The sequence below is a fragment of the Macrobrachium nipponense genome, chromosome 8 (genome assembly GCF_015104395.2).
Source record: "Macrobrachium nipponense isolate FS-2020 chromosome 8, ASM1510439v2, whole genome shotgun sequence".
NCBI classification, from domain to species: domain Eukaryota; kingdom Metazoa; phylum Arthropoda; class Malacostraca; order Decapoda; family Palaemonidae; genus Macrobrachium; species Macrobrachium nipponense.
Genome location: NC_087203.1, coordinates 82,571,843 through 82,587,403, shown reverse-complemented (window position 1 = coordinate 82,587,403; position 15,561 = coordinate 82,571,843). Strand labels below are relative to the sequence as shown.

At 33.6% G+C, this 15,561-nt stretch overlaps 1 protein-coding gene across 2 annotated transcripts in view; it reads left to right on the top strand.

Annotated features, from left to right (window-relative positions):
• The window catches only part of LOC135222889 (lachesin-like), a 599,243-nt gene that overhangs the window by 249,611 nt on the left and 334,071 nt on the right, over nucleotides 1–15,561 (top strand). Inside the window, exon 3 of one of the 2 annotated variants that reach the window (XM_064261259.1) lies at nucleotides 460–527. The exons of the other annotated variant lie outside the window; for it this stretch is intronic. The gene's annotated coding sequence lies outside the window, so the exon portion shown is untranslated. The remainder of the gene's footprint in view (nucleotides 1–459; nucleotides 528–15,561) is intronic. 2 annotated transcript variants of the gene reach the window in all.

Genomic DNA, 15,561 nt, shown 5'->3' with positions numbered 1-15,561 from the left:
AATTGAAATTAACAGAAAATAAATTAATTCCACTTTTCACGGATTGTGTGAAGAAAATAACTGAGACATGGTTGTTGATATTATGAGTGAAATATGACTTAAAAAATACTGACGTATAATTATCTAATTACTGAATGAAATAGGAAGTGAAGAATGATTGAGATTCCCTTTATTTATAAAACGAGTAAAATGTGCTTCCTTATGGAATAAGTTTTTTTTCCGAATGAGTGGAACGGGAGGTGAAAAATAACTGAGATTTATTTTTCATAGAATGAGTAAAATGCCCTTCCTTATGGATTAAATATTTTTAAACAAATGAGTGAAATTGGAAGTAAAGAATAACTGAGATTCCCTTTTTTTTATAGAATGAGTAAAATGGGATTCCTTGTGCAATGAATATATAGATTTTATAATAATTATTATAAACAAAACTAATTTAAATGTCTCTATCTTTTCCAGGTAAGTCTTCACCTCTGGCAGTGCACCTATGACGTTAATTGTCTGTTACCTATTGGATAGTCATTAAGGTTAGTGTCACTCTTTGCAAACTCTTCATCCTGTTCGATACAAAAAAATTGCCTTTTCGTGTGAGGTACGTATTTATTTCTTTGGTTGTTTCTAGACAAAAGGAATTTTATGTTGAGATATGCGTATTTACTTTTATTTGCTTTTAATATATACAAACATGAGTTTGTGTATGTGTGTTTGGATGTCTATAACCTTCCAATTATCGTTTATAGTCAGTAATTCATTTATTGCTTTTTGTCTTAGAATACACAGTTATGACTTCAAATGCAGTTTAATTTTAAAATCTCTATTTGTTGCTTTTGCTGCACATGTTGACTTTGGCTAAGGTATATATTATATGTATACATACATACACACACACACACATATATATATATATATATATATATATATATATATATATATATATATATATATATATATATGTGTGTGTGTGTGTGTGTGTGTGTATGTGTGTGTGTGTGTGTGTGTGTGTGGGCGTGCGTGCGTGTTTGTGTTGAATACGTGAACTGTTTTTATATAGATTTCTAATTGTAGTTCTTCAAACCTTTGCCTCCAGCTGTGCGTGACGCTTTTCTTTCTTTAGAGCATCTCTCGCTTAGCCGGTTGTCTGGTTCAACGTAAGGCAGCTTTGTGTAACTTTTTAAGGTATTCTTGGCAATGCCTTTGTGACTGAATTAAGGTTTGCATTCATTGTGTCACTCCTCATAAGGGCTTTTCTTGGAATTAGTGTACAGTTTTTAGATTAGTAAACGTTACATGGCTTTCGGGTCTCTTTTTAATCCATAGCCATCTCCCCAAGGATGCTTAGGTTTATTGTAATTTCCAGATTATAATTTTTTGGAGAAGATTGCTGACCCCATGCCCTAGCCAATTCCTTAATATTAGAGAAATAAATGGACTATCGCTTCTCATATACCCGTATGTAAATACTGCTAACAAGCGCATCTACTTCTGCAAGTGTATACGCATGTAACATATCACATCCAAAATGAGAAATATTCTTACCAACATTTTATAAGTAAATACTCGAACCCAAAGGGTCATTTCCTAGACCTTGGACGTTCGGAGCTGTTTCAGCTCTCGACTTCTTCTTGTCCATAACCGAAGGAAATGGGCGATATGCGACTATTTGACAAAGCCAGGCAGCATCTTCCCTGCATGAAATGGGACGATATCTCGGCCATATCTTTCTTCTATCGTCCAATAGATGGAACTTCTTCGGGCTTCCTCCTCTCGATATCAACCGAGTGGAAGTTTTGCAAAGATGGTTATCAGTTCTCTCTCTCTCTCTCTCTCTCTCTCTCTCTCTCTCTCTCTCTCTCTCTCTCTCTCTCTCTCTTATCAAAGTTTTTTGTGGATGAATTGTCGACATTTGTATCACATATACTGCTAGCTTACTAATACGTGTATGCATATAATAATATATATAATATATATATATATATATATAGATATATATATATATATATATATATATGTATGTGTGTGTGTGTGTGGTGTGTTTGCATGTATATGTTTATATACATTATATATATATATATATATATATATATATATATCATATATATATATATATATATATTATATATATCATACATATATCATATAAAATTTCAAATTGCTTGCAACATCATATTTTCAGTTATTTCTCGCGGATTGGAATAGAAAGGAACAAGGAGTGCTGGAGAGAACTTGCCATTTGCCATGAAAAAAATGTAGAGAGAGAGAGAGAGAGAGAGAGAGAGAGAGAGAGAGAGAGAGAGAGAGAGAGAGAGAGAGAGAATAAAACTGCACATCTGTTAACCCCACCTAAACCCACTACCAAAACTCAAAGCAATTACTCCGATGCAGCGCTACGGCGAGAATTTTTGTAAACTCATAAAGAAGATGCCGCGTTTGGCTGATGGGCTAACTCTGTAATAGACTGTGAAAGGGAAAAAAAATTCTGAAAGGAAATATATGAAGCGAGAGAAATGCACAGAAGAAATACACATCTATAAATGGAGCAAATATTCGATGGAAAAAATACAAAGGAAACCACGTATGAATGAATTAAATCGCGTATACAAAAAACAATTAAATTAATTTCCTACCGGATATCACCTATGCTATCATTCTCTGTCACTGAAGTTGTGTTCTGTGCGTCTCCCGAAGTTGTACTGTTTTGGAGAGATTCAAATGGTCATATTTATTGCATTCTTTCAGTTTACTTTCTCTTTCTCTTAGTAATTTACATGATTTACGGATTTATTTTTATTTTTTTCTTTATTTAACCATGAGTTTGGACCCTTTATTGCATTCACAAAAGGAATTTTCCCACATTTCAGATTGCTCGCTAACACATTTGTGTATGTATGTATTTGTGTCTAGGTACATTTTTGTAGATTATTAATTACGTTTATACGTAAGGGAATCAAAAATAATTTTTTTTCAGCTCCTTTGTGCTCTGGCGTAGGTAAATAGATTTTCCGAATAGTCGGTGAGAAATTGTTTTTGCTCTCCACTGTCTTGTGTTAATAAATCATGCAAGAGAAAACGAAATTAAAATTGGGTAGATTAGTTGTTACAGAGCAGAGACTATTTGGTTTCGTCGATGTTTTGCTCAGAATGAGATGGCTGTCTTCTCCAAAATCTGTTCAATATGCATATATCATATATATATATATATCTATAATACTATATATATATATATATAGGATAATATATATATATATATATATATATATATATATTATAGATATATATATATATATATATAATATATATATATATATATATATATATATATATTGAACAGAGCTTTGAGAAGACAGCCATCTCATTCTGAGCAATATATATATATATATATATATATATATATATATATATATATATATATATGTGTGTGTGTGTGTGTGTATGTATATATATATATATATATATATATATATATATATATATATATATATATATATATATATATATATATATATATATATATTGAACAGAGCTTTGAGAAGACAGCCATCTCATTCTGAGCAAAACATGGACGAAACCAAAGTCTCTGCTCTGTAACAACTAATCTACCCAATTTTAATTTCGTTTTCTCTTGCATGATTTATTAACACTAAGACCGTGCAGAGCAAAAACAATTTCTCACCGACTATTCGGAAAATCTATTTACCTACGCCAGAGCACAAAGGAGCTGAAAAAAATTATTTTTGAATCCCTTACGTATGAACGTAATTAATAACCTACAAAAATGTACCTACACGCAAATACATACATATCCAAAGTTCACATATTTTATAGTACATATTTCTGGTAAATAGTTGAGTATTTTCCGGACATCCAGCCTGTAAAAGTAAGGAAATAAATGAATAAGTAAAAAGAACCTATTCGTAAGATTTAGATACATTGTTTTTCTTCTTGGTTAGTGTTGACCTTAGTGTTGATTCCATTTCTACCTAGAAAGGAGAGTGTCCTTCATATGTTTTCTGCTTCGGATATCTAGACCTTTTGTAAAAAGTGCGTCTGTAAATATTCACAAGTCTAGGTGTTTAAGGGTCATTGTGGCCTTTAGAAATGCATATTCTTGGTGAATATGACCAACAGGGAGTATGTATGTATGTGTTTATATATTGTGAAAACCATGAATTGTGAAGGATGTTAAATCGGTAGCAGTGAGATAAACAAATTTCTTTACGAATTTTCTTGGGCTTTGTTGTCATTTGTGTTAATAGGCCACTCATAGATTTACTGATGGAGGAATCGGTACTCTGCACTGTTACTTTTTTCCTCTCTATTAACTTGACTTATGCTTATGAATGTAGCGAATGTGTTAAAAAAAAATTTTCCTGGTCACTTTCTTTCATTTAATGCTCTACTCTGCAAATTTTGTTACGTAATTTTCACATGACAGAGAATTTATTATTATTATTATTATTATTATTATTATTATTATTATTATTATTATTATTATTATTATTATTCATACACGGCAAATATTCCTGAAGGACCAGTCTTAAAGTTCATTTTTGCCTAAATCCATCTCCCTTGCAGTAAATGCACATACGTAAAATTATTCACCCGCGCAAACTGCTGTAGTAACAGAGTATCTGAGTTAACTGGTACGTAGCAGCTTATGCATACGATCTTTGATTGTTAAAAGGGTGAGTTTCAGATTTTTTATGCAATTCATTGTAATTTTATTTGAGAAGAAAACAGTATGTATGCTGTTATATTATTTATTGCCCTATGTCCTTATTTATTCAATCATTTACTCCTGATATTACATACTGTTCACTTGTTCATTTTAGTGCTCTTATCATTCTTCGTTTTAAAAGAATTACTACGAAAAATCGAAATCGGTCGCTGGGAAAACCAAAGGATGTATGTAATAATTCCACTACATTTATGAAAAGGAATTATTGTTATTCTCTTTGAATAGTCCTTTATGTGCATCATTCACCTAAAGCATTAAGCACGAAGGAGCATTCAAGACAATTGCACACGTGCACGAGTAAAGCCATTTATGCATACACGGGAATTTAGAGTTTATAAGAGGGAGAGTGCTTGTTTGGTGCACCAAAACATATCTTTATAACTGAATGGACCAATTTATGCCAAGTAATCAGATGGTGAAAAGTTGTTCAAAGGAGTACGGTATGGCTGAAATTTGCAGATGAAACTATGCTAATTTGGGATAGAAAAGAGAAACTGCTGACACTAGTAAAAGAGTTTTTCAGTGTTTGAAAGATAAGGAAATTGAGAATAAATGTGTTTAAAGTAAATGGAATCCATAAAGACGTAACAAACAAAGTTAATATGGACGGTGAAAGAATTGTAGCAGTAGTCATTATTTCAGTGATGGTAGGAGGGTAGAATGAGTATGGAGGTGTTCCTGATTTGCTAAACAAGAAAGACAAGATATGTTAAAAAGACGGAGTGTCAGAGAAAGCTAAGTTTGGAATTTATGGATGAATTGTTGAGCCAGCTCTGGTCAGTGAAAATGAGGTGTAGATTTGACTGCAGATGAAAGAAAAAAGGTTGAACCTTTATTTACACGCGCACACACACAACACATATATATATATATATATATATATATATATATATATATATATATATATATATATATATATATATTACAAAGGGTAGCGCCATAGTAAAAACAAGATGACTTTTTATCTCCCATTGATACTTTTAACTGCTGAATTGTGAGTAAATGAAGCGTGCAGAAAAATTCCGCATTTCTTTTATACACAGGTTCCTCTCTTGGGAGCGTGGCAGAGGACATTTTATCCTCGCTACAATTTTCGGTGAGGATTGTACAATAGAGAAGTTATGCATCTCTGTTAGGAAGGTGGGCCGCCTCAATAAATTCTAAATCGTATAGATATGCAGCAAAGATGCTACAGGGTACTCTATAGTATCGTTGATATGCAGTATGTATGTATACATGGTATACGTGAAGAGGTATGAGTTTGCACAAACGTATGTATATGTGTGTTTTTTAGATTTGTTATATGAAACTTGAAATTTATATATTTGTTTATCTTTAGTTTCCCATTTTAATTTATTACGGCATTAATAACCTATATAGATGTTGCGACGCCAGTTTTAATAGCCATAATCAATCAATCACTCAATAGGCGCCTCATCGCTCGAACCTCTTCCCACATTGTAACAATCAACTCGTCTAGCATGCCCCCTCCTTAGAAATTACAGCGCTCCCTTTCCAGCGCACCTCCCTTAATGCATGTATCCAACTCTTCTTAGGTCTTCTTTTCCTCTCTCCTCATAACGCTTATGAGTTATATACACTTTCCATCAATCAGTTGGCCTCCATTCTGTCTATATGCACAGACCCTCTCAAACCATTTCGATTCATCCTGCGCAAGTGTTTTTTTCATCAATCTATACGTATCTCCATATTTCTCACTAATTCATTGTTCCCCACGTCATATATGCTACAAAAACCGTTAATCTTACCTTTAATCTTTTTCTACTTACGTTTGAAATAAACATTCACCTTTCAATTCCATAAGGAAAGCTGGTGTAGCAGTATTTTCATATATTTCAACCTTGCCATCCATAAATACCTGATAACTATTCGTTTGTGTGTGGAAGTGTGTTTATATAGTTGTGTTCCGTCATATGGATATCAGGGTGAGTATATGATGCATAATCATGTTCAGCTTCCGTGTGTTAAATGCCCCGGAAGTTAATGGGCCTGACAAAATAAACACAAAATTTTAATTTCATATGATATTATGACACCTGTCTAGTTAATGAGTAGATTATTGATGATCTTCAACATTAATTACGCTCTGTCCGTTTCAGTGATATTGAATTCAATTTGAATTATAGCGAAAATAATTGAATTTTTAAGCGGTGCTTTGCCTATGACTTTGTTTGTTACATACGGTGAAATTGTCCTATTTTCTCATTTCTATAAAGTCAAGAACGGGATATAATAATAATGATTATAATAATATTTCAAGCTTTACTTCGACTTCAAATTTCTATATGCACCATGAGTGTCCTACAGTATTTACAGCATTTAAAAAAAAAACCTGCTTCACTGTTCAGAAATAAAAAGAAACAAATAAAGGAAATAGAATCATGATGAAACTGCAGAATAAGTACATAAAAGGCCCATTTATATATACTGTAATCGCATGAAATATAATATATGTCTTCGATCTTTTAAAATAATTTTAGAATAGCCTTTGTACCGCTATCTAGTCTTGTGGATCAAGATAAAAATTCATTTTCCATGAAGTTCACAGTGATTCGTCTGGCAAAAAGTAATTTGGACAATTTCCACTAAGTCCTATGATTATGTTAAATGTAACATGACATGAAGTTACTTTGTAAATATTCAGAAATGTTTAGAAGAAATTAAGTTCTATTGTAAATGAATGAATATGCCCGCGCCTTCAGGAAGTGAAGTTATTGTTTTAAGTGCGAAAATTTCTGCAGGAGATAAAATTCCCGTGTTAGTGTCTGAAGATGTCTGCAGCCCAAGGTGAAGTTGGTGCATAAGTGTTGGAATGTGGGTGCACTAGAATGAAGTGAAGTTACTGTTTAATTGTGTGATAATGTTACTGTTTAATTGTTTGAAGATGTATGCACCTTAAGAGATGAAGTCACTGGATTAATGTCCTGAATGCACATGCACCTCAAGGCGGTGAAGTTACAACTTCAAACACCTACGTTAGTGTTTGAGGATGTTTGAAGAGGTTTGAAGATAAAGTTACCGCATAAATGTTTGAATGTGTCAAGGTGTTTACCCTTCAGTGAGATGCAGTTATTGTGTGTGAATGCATCTGTATCCCAGGGGAGTAAAGTTACCGTTTAAAAGTTTAAAGATGCCAGCTCCTGAAAAGATAAAGTGGCCAAGTAAATGTTTGAACGTCTCTGCACCTCGAGGAGATGAAGTTAGTGCTTAAGTTTTTGAAGATGTCTTCACCGCAAGAGAGGAAGTGACAGCAGTTTTTCAAATGTAGCTGCACTTAGAAGAACTTAGGTTACTGTGTCAATGTTTAAGAAGCATGAATCTCAAGAAGATGAAGCTACTGCATGTATCTGTGTATCAGTGTAAGCATCATCCAGATGAATTATTCCATGGCAATAATTGCAGTTCTTGCATTTCAGTGCTTTGAAATTCTTTGAGATTAAATTGCCAGTGTTGGCCCTTTCCTTGTATGGGGGATAGACATATTTAGCGCTTAGAGACTATATTTACAAATAAGGTCCCCCAAAGTCCAACTTGACGTTTGCAACATGTCCAGTATTACTTAGTTCGTATTTTTACAATTGTGTGTGTGTGCAAGCGTGCGCGCTCTCGCTCGCTCGCACGTAGTCTTGGTCGTTCTTTCCTTGCTTTAATATCTAATTCAGCTTACTTTGGGGATAACTTATACCCAGTGGGGATTGTGACTGATCGGTTCATCTGTCCCGCCCAAGATCGACATAGGTTTGAGTCTTGGCTGGATCAGATGCACCCATCAGTTATGTTCCCCCTTTGGCGCCCTCCATAGATTACGGAAAGACGATATTAAGGGTGTTTGTGGCATAAGATTTGACTATATATATATATATATATATATATATATATATATATATATATATATATATATATATATCAAAGTAGCACGAAGGAACACGTACTTGATAATATCCTTAAATTCACTGTTAATTTAAGGATATATATATATATATATATATATATATATATATATATATATATATATGTGTGTGTTGTGTGTGTGTGGGGTGAGTGTGTTTGTGTTGTGTGTGTGTGTGTGTGTGTGTTTGTGTGAATGTGTGTGGTGTGTTGGTGCAATTTGGGCAGTTATAGTTAACTTATTAACTTTTTTTAGTCCCTTTTGTATTTTTCCTCTAAGTACGTGTAGAATAGATAATGTTTCCCAATAAAACAAAAACATTTCCATTTAAATTATCACACTTCATCCTCCACCCTGGTGTTTCTGCCCGTCTTCCTGATTCCATCATCGTTGCCATATTTCAATTTTCACCGTCCGTTGCCTTATTACCAGTTCGAGTTGACAGGATTAAGAGGAGCAGGTAGATTACCTGCCCGCGTCTGGACACGCGGGCGTGTCCCGGGCTTTGCCTTCGCCCTCTTGCTCTCTAGACCTCAACCAAATTATTCAGTGCATCTCAAGCGAGGATTACGCCGTTTGATGTGTTATTCTGCCGGCGATTACACGCCACTGTTATGACGGGGCCTTTGTTGTTCCACCAGATAGATAAAGGCTTGGGAAGGTGGCATCACAAGGTAAAGTGAGAGAAGCCGTGATGCGCTAGGGATCAAACAGCGGTCCCTTTTTTACGATATGGCTGGATTTCTTAGCGACAAATTATTTTGAGTCGGTTATGCATTATTTCCATCTTTCTTGGCTTCATATTTTGCAATTCATTATTTCTGGTGAGGAGCTAGTTGACCAGATGAATTCTTCCTTGCTATAGTTAAGTTCTTTATTACAGAGAGAGAGAGAGAGAGAGAGAGAAAATTATATCACTAGTTTTTTTTTCTATAGTTCACGCACAACTGTGGGGGTGAAGGATCCTTAGTGGCTGTGGACGTTCTTATACTCAGAGCTTACCACCACTTTTTAAATATATCTATGAATGCTATAAATTTTAGTACTATTGAAACGTTTCTGTCATTCGCTTAATAATGATCTCAATGATGATTTGATTGACTCATTCATGTTTTTTTAATAATAGTGCTGCTGTTATTTTTTTCTGTAATGGGGAAAGGGATAACAATGGTCTTATAAAATGTTAAAGCATTTATTCTTACGAATAGTTATACTTATATGATTCTTTTGGTAAGACAAACACTGTGTATATCTCTCTGTACGTACAGTAACTTACAAAGACAAATCAAAATTTAAAAACCAATACAGTGTATGTATGTATGTGGTAATATATAATATATATCATATTATATATATACTAATTATATAGATATATATGTGTGTGTGGTGTGTGTGTGTGTATATATATTATATATATATATATATATATATATATATATATATATATATATTAAAACACAAATTATGTTTGGTCCTTAACACGAACTACAATTTTGTTCCTGCCTTTATCCTCCTGATAAAGAAACCTGCATGCTGACGATACTGCTCTATCCCTGTTCCCTCTAGTTCTCTTCTGGGAGCTTTTATTCAAATGCAAAGTCAGTCGCCTTCCTGAGTAAAGCATTTGTAGTCAGACCAATGTATAGGGTTTTCCCACGGCGATGCCGTCTGCTTGGAGAGACTTTGCACAACTTGTATTCATCGATATCTGTTGTAGAAGTTAATATGTATGGTATCGTTGCTTTTAGTTTCTTATAAAGTGAGCTTTCCTTGCATGGATTTATGCAGTCTTAATCCCCACAAATTCTCATGTCTAATTTTTATGGCACGAATACTTTCACAGTTTCTCATAAAGTCGGTTGGCTAAGGTTTGAATTCAAGTACAGTATCTCATAGTAAACATGTAGAATTTGCATTCATACACAGAATTTCATAATGGTAACCTAGATTCAGACACAACCACTTGATAGGAATTTGATAGTATTTTCATGACACCATTACTTAAATGTATTTGAATTGTAATGTGAATTCGGACAAACAACCACATAATTGGATTTTGATGGTGTTTTGATGACAAATTTTGAGGTTAATTTAGTATTGATGTTTATCATAACTTATTTCTTTCGGTAACTTTGTTCTTACAATGAAACTATTTATAAAGCCTTTCAAAGTTGTCGTTATGTCTGAAGGTCTGCACTTTGCCGCGACCCGAACCACCTGACCCTATTTAGAGGTGAATATAATGGAGAAATTTCAAATATTTACTAACATACAAAAGTGACAAAAGTTCAAATCTTGACGAACATAGCAAAATCGAACATTCAAAACACTAATTGTTTATGAACAGAGAAAATTCATTTTGTTTAAGTGTACGCGTTTTATCTTAGATGCCAAACCGACCCGAAATCCGCACAGATGCAGCCGCAGCCATTGCCTACATAAAGCAAGACCTACCTCCCTCGTCTGACCCCGCCTACCACACAACCAATTTATTTTGCGAATATTTTAAAGCTCAAATTTTGCAGCAAAATTTCCTTAGGAGGCGTTGGCGAGAACTTCCCTTGGGAAATAAAGTAAACTTCTTTATGAAGCCCATGAGAGAGAGAGAGAGAGAGAGAGAGAGAGAGAGAGAGAGAGAGAGAGAGAGAGAGAGACAGGGAGGGAGGATGTTGGGGGCGGGAGTAGATGAATGTACCTCAACCCTGTCAGTTTAAGGTGAGGAAAAAATTAAAATAAATTTTTTTCAGTAGGAAAACATAATGTAGATCACACGTAAATTATGTGTAGGAGCCTTTGTCGTTATATATATATATATATATATATATATATATATATATATATATATATATATATATTATATATATGTGTGTGTGTGTGTGTGTGTGTGTGTGTGTGTGTGTATGCGTGTGTGTGTGTGTATATATATATATATATGTCATATCACATTTCCGTGATTCATATACATATATCGCGCTACAATGTCCTTTAATATCTAATTCGCTCTACCTCGGAATTAATATATTTTCATATATGCTTAAAACCGAAGGGGAATTTTTTCTCGATAATAGACTTGCCTGGACCAGGGCTCAAACCCATGGATCCTTTCAAATCCAGGAACGTCAGTGAAGCTTTTACCTACTACACCACCGCGGTGGTGTAGTAGGTAAAAAGCTTCACTGACGCTCCTGGATTTGAAAGGATCCATGGTTCGCGCCCTGGTCCGAGGCAAGTCTATTATCGAGAAAAAATTCCCCTTCGGTTAAGCATATATAAAAATATATTAATTCCGAGGTAGAGCGAATTAGATATTAAAGGACATTGTAGCTCGATATCTATATCTCTATATAATATATATATATATATATATATATATATATATATACATATATGATATATATATATATATACTATATATGATATATATATATATATAGATAGATAGATAGATAGATAGATAGATAGATAGGTAGATACAGATCTATAAAATGTGTTCATTAATTGTCTTGTCTACTTAAGAAGGGTAGTTGTAGGTCTATAACTTCCAATTTCCATTAAGTAGTCTTGAGTTTTACGATGAGGTAGCTAATGTCATGCTCCGCCGGCCTCTTTCCCCAATCTCACCCACAAAAAATAAATCAATGCCTTCTGTATTTAATATTTCTTGCTGATCAGCATCCAGGTACTGTGTAGATCTAAGGTTACTTCACTTTTCTGATCAAATCCGTATTGCTAAGTTTTCATTTTTTGAGACCTGTGTTCGATTGCCAGGCGAGGAAGGAGTGATATCGGGTATTGTGCCTTTGCTATTGCTAGTAGCAACTATGGTATTGGTTAGGTTTTCGACTGTATTGCGTCACAGCGCGAGTAGAGAAGGTAGTGAGGTAACTAGCTTTATCCTAAATTGCTAGCTGATTAATTGAAGGATAACACTTAAAGAAAATTCTCTCTCTCTCTCTCTCTCTCTCTCTCTCTCTCTCTCTCTCTCTCTCTCTCTGAGGATGATTGCAGAGATCTGCACCCAAAAATATGCAAAAACCTAAAAGAAGGAAAAGGATGTAAGTTCGACAAAAAATGTAAATATATGCACCCTGTAACCATGAATCATAATCAAATAAATAATCAGTCAAGTAATAAAATCCAAAATAAGAAAGAAACAAATAAAGAGAGGAATAAAGAATATCAGGTAAAAGAAAAAACCAAGCCATCAAAGCGATATGCAGTGATGTCAGCAAAAAATTTCAAAGCCTCAGCTCCAAGATACAACTCAGGAGATAATAACTGTATTTATTATGCAAAAGGATATTGCAGATACGGAGAAAATTGCAGATTCAGACACCAAATGATCAGAATTTCTGGAAATGAAAAAAAGAACAACATACCAGAACAAGAAAAGAGACATGGGAAAAATCCTTATTACCTTACCCATATTAAATGAAGGAGAAAACACGCAAACCATCGTAGTGATGAATGCGCAGGGTTTAGTTACGAGTAACTCAAAAAGAAAATAGAGTACTTAGAAGAACTAACCCAAATTGAAAAGAAAATAGATATAATGAATATAAGTGAAACCTGGTATTCCCAAGAGACTGGGAATGATGATCAAATAAAAGGGTTCCAAACTAATTAAGATCAGATAGAAAAATAGGAATCAAGGGGGAACCGCAATATATGGGAAAGACAAAAAACAAGGAAAAATATAAGAGAAATATAGTAACTCAGAATGTGAACTAATAGCGGTAGAATTTGAATCTGAAAAATTAATGAACATAGTAATATATAGACCTCCTAATACTAAAGAGTTTGACTTAATAATAGAAAAATTGGATGATATATGTAGAAATCACAAGGACTGGACTATTCTCCTATCCGGAGACTTCAACTTTCCTTTCGTAGACTGGAAAGAAGGAATAGGAGATTGTGGTTGTATTTATACATATAAAAAAGAGAGTAATAGTAGTGCAGAAGATAAGAGACAATTCGAAAAGCAATTAGATATGTTACTTGAATACAACATTCAAAAAATAAATCACCTGACAACAAGAAAGAAAAATACTTTAGACCTAGTATTTGTGAACGAGATGAATTATGTTAAAGAAATAATAGTTTATAATGCGAGTATTTCAGACCATAATGTCATAGAATTAACAGTCCATTCCAAAGCAAGTGAAACAGAGATAAGCAAGAAATGAAAAAGTGGGAAGGATATGGAAAATACAACTTCTACAGTAAAAATATAAAATGGTCAGAAATAAATGAAGAATTAAACAAAGATTGGGATAACATTTTCGTAAGAGATGATATAAAGGTAAATTCGGAGATATTATATAAAATATTAGAGAAAATAGTGGATAAAGATATACCAAAGAAGAAAAGTAAACATCAGTCATGCATATCAAGAGACAGAAGGATCTTGTTCCAGAAAATCACAAAGTGGCAAAAAGGTCTTGCAAAAGAAAAAAATGCATGGAAAGTTATAGAACTAAAAAGTAAGATAGAAAAATGCAGAACAAAAGATTATTCAATCAAAAGAAAATGAAAACCGGGACTTGAAAGAAAAAACCCTAATAAATTTCAAGCAAAACCCCAAACTATTATACTCATACGCGAAAAAGATGAATAAAATAAGAATAGAAATAGGCCCTCTAAGAATTGAAGGGAGATTAACGAATAAAAAAAAAGGAAAAAAAAAGAAAATTTGCAACATATTGGCAGAACGAGATTAAGAGAGAATTCACCCCTAGAATAGATAATGAAGATAATGATATAGAAGTAAGGGACAAAAATAGTGAATATTTAGCTGACATAGATATTAATGAAGCTGATATTGTGCAGGCTATTAATGGAATTAATAATGGAGCTGCAGCTGGGCCTGATGGAGTTCCTGCTATTTTGTTAAAGAAAGTAGTTCATTCTATCGCAAAGCCACTTGCAATATTATTAAGACAAAGTGTAGATACAGGCACGATTTATGATGAGCACAAATTAGCATATATTACCCCTACATTCAAAAGTGGATCAAGATTAGAGGCAAGTAATTATAGGCCTGTGAGTCTAACATCACATATTATGAAAGTGTATGAAAGGGTAATGAAGAAAAATATTATGAAACATTTAATAAAAAATAATCTGTTTAATATAGGACAACATGGTTTCGTACCCGGAAAAAGTACACAAATCCAACTGTTAGTCCACCGTGAAAACATATACAAAAATATGAAAAGCAGAAATTAAACAGATGTGGTTTATCTAGACTTTGCAAAAGCTTTTGACAAGGTAGACCATAATATATTAGCGAAGAAAACTAGAAAACATAGTATAGTGGATAAAGTAGGAAGATGGTTAAAAGAATTTTTACACAACAGAAAACAGATAGTTATTGCAAATGATGAGAAATCGGATGAAGCTAAGGTAATTTCCGGTGTGCCACAAGGTACGGTGTTAGCTGCCTTACTGTTTGTTATTATGATTGCAGACATAGACAGTAATGTTAAGGACTTGCTTGTGAGTAGTTTCGCAGATGACACAAGATTAAGTAGAGAAATTACTTGTGATGAAGATAGGAACGCGCTACAAAGAGACCTTAACAAAGTATATGATTGGGCAGAGGTAAATAGGATGGTATTTAACTCTGATAAATTTGAATCAATAAACTATGGAGACAGAGAAGGAAAGCTATATGCATATAGGGGACCTAATAATGAGTCAATCACAAATAAGGAAGCAGTTAAAGACCTTGGTGCGATGATGAATAGGAACTTGTTATGCAATGATCAAATAGCAATTCTATTGGCAAAATGTAAAGCAAAAAGGAGAATGTTGTTACGGCAATTCAAAACAAGAAAAGCTGAACACATGATTATGCTTTATAAAACATATGTTCGTAGTCCACTTGAATATTGCAATATGATATGGTACC